Raw genomic sequence first — 5,985 nt, 5'->3', positions numbered from 1 at the left:
CCATGGCCCTGCCCAGCAGTGGTGTGGGTTGGGGTCACCCCATCCCACTGTGCAAGCAGCCAGCAGGAATCAGACCTGTGCAGTATGTGCACCCAGTGGGAGAGCAGCTAGAGCTGGGGTTGTCCCTTCAACCCTCCCACTGTCACTGGGACCAGTGTGGCCCACAGTGACCTGCAGATGCAGCCAAGGGCAGGGTGTGAATGGTCAGGGAGAGCTGGGAGCTGGCAGTGCAGGGACCTGCCTGTGTGTCTGCCCTTGTCTGGCCTACCTGCCATGGGGCCAGCAGAGCCAGCCCTCAGCAGTCAGGGCAATGTGTGCTCGGGTACCCGCCTCATTCCTGCCTGGGCATGCGAGCGTGGAACATTTCACCCCAAATCTCCTTTCCTCCACCCAGCCCTGGGCTAGGGGCTTTGACACTGAAGTGGTCTGGCTGTGGCATGTTCAGGTGAAGAGACTGAAAATGAGCCCTGCAATGAGCTGGAGAGGAGAGTGCATCCCACCTGGGCACATGGAAGGGATGTCCCCTGGTGGTCCCTGCACCTCTGCACTGCCCAGCACTGATGCTGCTGCAGAACCTTCAGGTGACTGGGGTTCTTAGCTGGACCAGGGCCTCTACAGGCAGTGCTAAGGCTTCTTTAAATCCAATCAGTATTTAAAGGAAAGCATAAAAACTTTTCCTGACAACAAGCTCTTTGTGGAGCACCTTCGCATCTCCGCTCTGCCAAGCTGGCTGTCAGGGGTGCAGCTCCCTTCTCCCTCTCCATTCACTGCTTCTCTTTGTACTCTGCCCCAGATAACTATTTTTATGCTATTTTTTAAGCTATTTGTTTGCTGCATGACACAGAGTATTCAAGAAGCATATAGTATATGGGGCAATCAACCATCAATGTCACTATAAAAATATAAAAATAAAAAAAACCCAAACCCAACCCAACAAACCTTTGCAAGAGCTGAGATTTACAACTGATCACTGGGAAGGGGGGAGCTTTGCTGGTGCTCTGTGAGCAGTGTCCAGAAGTGAGCCCCAGGCCTGGCAAAGGCAGTGCAGGGTCAGGATCCAGCCCTTGTGAGGATGCCAGCAGCACAGGGTGCTCCAGCCTGAGCCCCAGGAACATGTGCAGGGTTCATTGCCACCTGTGAACTTGCCTTAAGGCTGAGGGGCAAATTCTCTCCTGCTGCAGTCACCTCCTTGGGATGTTCCTGTGGGCTGTGCTGTCCGAGGGCCAAGGAAACAGGCAGGGGGGGATCAGGTTGTGGTTTCCCCAGATGGAACCTTGCAGCCCCTGTGCTGGTCTTGGCACAGTTGTGTGAGCAGGCTCCATAGAGCTGCAGGCAAGAGAACAAGGAGCCAGAACACGCCACAGCTTTGGAGTTTTGCTTTTCCTTCTGGCTGGGTTATGTTTTAGCTTGGAGGAATGGCCTGAACCCACCTGGGGTGAGCACAAAGCATTTCCCTTTTGGTAGGACACTTAAAATGTTTGCATGGGCTTCCTAATGCTTTGTTATCCAGAGGAGTGGCAGATTTGGACCAGGATCCCAGTCTTGGCTTTCCCATCCCCATGAGACATGGTGACTTCTGAGCACTGCACTGCTCTTCGCAGGGATGTGAAGGATGTTTTTGGGTCGGTCCACATCTGTGAGCTGTGGTGAGTGGGTGAGGAGGTGTGGGGTGGAGAGTGAAGTTTTCCGGGAGGATTTGGTGTCAGTGGATGAATAGGGACCCGATGCAGAGGGATAAGGATGAGCTGGTGGTGTAGTGCCTGTGTGGCTCTGAGCATGGGGGGCTAGGTTTTGCTCTCTGAAACATCACAAGTGTCTAAAGTAAGATTTCTGCACAGCACTGAATTATTTATTGAATAATTTCTCTTGGCAAGGGACTGGTATGCTGTAGATATTTTAGATACTTTAAATACCTCTGTTTACGTGTGATTACTGGGCTCTCTCAGGACATTGAGCTCCTTGTTAGCGTTTTTCCCTTTTTAGCGGATGCTTGCAAAGATCTTGTGTTTTGCAAATGCATTTCTCGGCAGAGCAGGGGGGAGCAGAGGCCAGAGCTGCTCCTCCGGGTTGCTTGGAGATTTCCATCCTTTGTCTGAGCCCTGCCTTTGGCGTTGGGATGGTCGGGAGGCTGGAGAGAGGCTGGCTGGAGGACCAGCAAAGCCCGTGAGCCCAGTGCTGTGATCTGCCACCAGTTTTGTCCCCGGGAGTCACAGTGGAATGTGGTGCCATGGCCACACCGAGCCCAGGCTGTTCTTGCAGCAGTTACTTGATGAGAAAGTTTTTTGAGGAGTGAGATGCCTCTGCAATAAATGCACACACAAGCATTTACAGCCATGCATGCATATATGTAATTGTACATGTGTACATATCATGCATATATCACATATAACAGTACCAAATACTTTAGCAGCCTTTAAGACAGTTTTTCTATACTGAGTGAAACTACCTGCCTCTCCTAAAAAAATAATCCAGTTTACATCGGTGGGCCAAGTAAATACCCCAGCCCCAGCCACATGCTGGTGCTGAACCGGTCCCTTTCATCTATCCTGTCCTCTCCTCACTCCTGCAGTCACCAGAGGTCACAGGAAAGCAGGGCTGGCCTCCCTGCCATGAAGTTTATTTGCCTTATTCCTCTGCAGCAGATCCGAGGCTTGACCCGGATGCAAAGCCTTTTTCCATTGCAGATAACTCTGCCCTGCTGAGCAGGGAGGGACAGCCCTGGGAAGGGGTGGGTGGGGAGGCAGGGGCACAGGGATGGTCCCTGTTGGCATCACTGCAGCCCCCCTTCTGCTCCCAGTGCCCCAGACACCCAGTTCGGGGGGCACTGACCCCCGGCACGAAAGCAATTTGAGCTAAAGAGGCTTATGTACCATTGAAACCCTGTTCTTTAATAGTCTTGTTGGCAGGAGGCCAGTTTCACAGATTGGAAGGGTCTGATTCTCAAAGGAAAGGGAGAGGAACGTTCTTCATTTGTAAAAATAAAATATAAAATTATAAGCTCCTTTTATTGCCTTTCTTGCTCACTGGGTGCTTTTCTAGTGTCCACTCCCTGGAGAAGTGCCACAGCCTCACAGGCTCTGTGTGCCTTTCCTCCTTTGTTTCACCTCTCACACCCTCTTATGTTGCCTGAGCATGAGCATAATAATCCAAAAAAAGCAATTTTATCCCTAAACTGGTTCTTTTTTGGTTTTTTTCTCTTCTTTTCCCCTGTCCCTTCCCAATTATAACTCATTGAGTTATAGTGGAACCATAGTCAGTGAGCTCTGGGTATTGTGTTTGTGGCTGAAGCCCAACCCCCTCTGTGGTTGGAGATCTCATTAGATCTCATTGTTCCCATAAAATCTATGGAAGTGTGAGCCCAACGTGCTGTGGTGTGGCTGGTGTTCCCCCCCTCACCTGGACCCAACCCCAGCCCAGACTGGCCTCAGGATGGGAACTGAAGGCTCATCCAGCTTCTCATCCTCTGTGCCCACACAGGCCAGACTTGTGGAGCTGCAGAGCAGAGGCTGACTTGGCATCAGCTCTCTGGGTTTAATTACAGCAGTGATTAGGAATTCACAGCCTGTGGTGTCCCAAGAGCTCCCTGGCCAGGTTGGAGAAGGTCAGAGGTACCTGAGCTGCATTTAATGGCAGTGGTTCCTCCCAGGGTTGATGTCCCCCTGTGTGCCTGCATGGAGCTTGGGAAAAAGGAAAAATAATGATTGTACTCTGCAAGCAATCCACAACATCCCCAAAATGCCTCTGCCTGCACAGTTGTGGCAGCCTCTGTGCATATGTTTTCATAAAGATGTTAATTATTGCAGCAGCTTTCATTTAAATTAGCAAATGATTTCCAGTGATGCAGTCTGACTAGCAGGTTCATGTGTCCCTGGGAATGTTGATGCTCCCTTTCCCCTCTGTAAATGCAGACTCTCTTACAGTGATATAGTCATGATTTGAATCTATCTCAAAATCCCCTAAACCCTCTGTACAGGGCACTGAGCTCAGTTTTCTTCTTCAGGGGGTGGTGAGGGAGAATGATCCACGTTTTGCTGGGTGCTTCCTTTTGCAAATCTTCTGTCACCGACCCCATTTCGGGAAAACAACTACAAATCCCAGGGTCTGGGGTCTGCAGAGCTGAGTGTGAGAAAAGAGTTCGAAAAGCTCGTACTGTTTCACTGGAGTGAAATCCCTCTAAATCTGCCTCTCTGGATTGAGATGTTTCAGCTCCTGTAAATTCTGTTTCCTCAGTGGAATGAGTGAGCAGCCAGTGCTGTAGCCAAGGACACAGATCCAGGGCACTGCCGGGATATTCCAGCTTGCTCTGAGAGAAGGGTCTGCGGGCTCTGAGCCAGCGCGTGTCACTGGCTGCCCTTTGCAGTTCCCACTGCAAACGGTTAATTCTCTCAGACATGCTGAAAAGCTGCTTATTTGGGTTCGGTTTTAGTGCTATAAAGTCTAATGTAAATAGCCTTTTTGGGGGCTTGAATACAGGGATGGTAATGGGACACTTTGCCCACTTTCCAAGACAAAATGAATCTCCCTCCTCTTCCCCACCCTGCTGTGAATGAAGGGGGGCAGGAGGATACGGGTGTCCCAAAAGGAGTTGTTCTTCCCAGGCAGGCACTGATGGAACGGTAGGAAGGATGTGATTGCATGGCTGCACAGGACCAGTAAAATTTTAATTGCATTATGCATACACCAGCAGTCTGAGGCTGTTCCCACACTGGCTTATGTCACTAAAACTCCATTGACTGGAGTTACAGAATCACTTCCAGAAGGAAAAGATGAAAACCAAATTGCACAATAGAGCCATTTGTTATCAAAATAAATAAATAAGCCCTGCCCCGGGGGTGATTGCTGTGAACACAGGCTGGTGGGTGATTCAGAGCCCAGTGCCACTGCAGGAGCTCTGCTCACCCCGGACCCAGGCTGGGAAGTTCCAAATCCCCAGCTCTCACCCCTGGCTGTTCCCTCCTGGCAGCTCCCCAGCACTGCTTCCTTCCTCCAAACCACTTTCTTCTGTCCCTCCTTGCATATTTGTTTCTCTTTTCTTTGCCATGGAATACTTTAGAAATCCGGTGGTAATGTGAAGTCCCATTTGGAATAAACAGAAATGTCCGTGTTTCCATGTGCCATGTGCATGGATGCTGTGCTCCACTCCTTTGCACCCAGGGCCACTTGCTTGTGGGGAACACGCACCACAGCAGGGTGGTGGATCCACTGCAGGGAACAGAAATGGGCCAAAGGTGGCAGAAATGAGGAGAAGGGGTGTGGAGACCATCCTGCTGCTGATCCTAAGCCCGAGGTGAGGGCAGCAGTGCTCTGGGGTACGACACTGCCTTGCTGATGGGTTTAAATTACAATGACTTCTTTTCCTGATCACATGAGAGGTGTGTTCCCAGAGCATCTGACCGTGAGGGGCTCACCTGCTTGTCTTGACTCAGAGGAGGAGGCTGTGACAGGCAGCCCTGAGCCCTCCTCCTGCAGATCCAGTGCTCCCAACACACCTGGGCCCCTTTGCTGGCCACCATCCCACAGCAGGTTGGCTGCTCTGAGCAGATCAAGTACGGGCTCATCATGAATCACTTTGGAATGCAAAAATCAGGATTAACTGTTGCAGAAGGCAAGGTGGGTGAGCTCTGTAGTGCAAAAATGCATTGTGAGCAGGGGCTGCAGCCCTGACTCTCGCGATCCTTTTGAACACCCTGTACCTGGACAGATGTAAAGGCCTGGCCCTGCTTCCCCCCAGGCAATCCCTGCAGCCCAGCAGGGCAGCAGCACGTGGCTGTGGCCAAGCATCCCCTCGTGGCAGTGCTGTTCCCACAGGCACCTTACCAGCTCTCTGCTTTCAGCTTGGCTGCATGGATGGATACAGAACAGCACTCACAGGCTGATGTTGAGGGAGTAATTCCCAGGATTTCAGTGTAACTAGCAACCGTGGCAAACTGGGTGGCTGCCTTTGGTGGGACAGGCTGTTTCTGGGAGCAGGCAGTCTTAAGTGGG

This window comes from Lepidothrix coronata, unplaced genomic scaffold (assembly GCF_001604755.1).
Source record: "Lepidothrix coronata isolate B3197 unplaced genomic scaffold, Lepidothrix_coronata-1.0 Scaffold236, whole genome shotgun sequence".
NCBI lineage: Eukaryota > Metazoa > Chordata > Aves > Passeriformes > Pipridae > Lepidothrix > Lepidothrix coronata.
The sequence above is the reverse complement of the archived record's forward strand: the minus strand, read 5'-3'. Positions refer to the sequence as shown.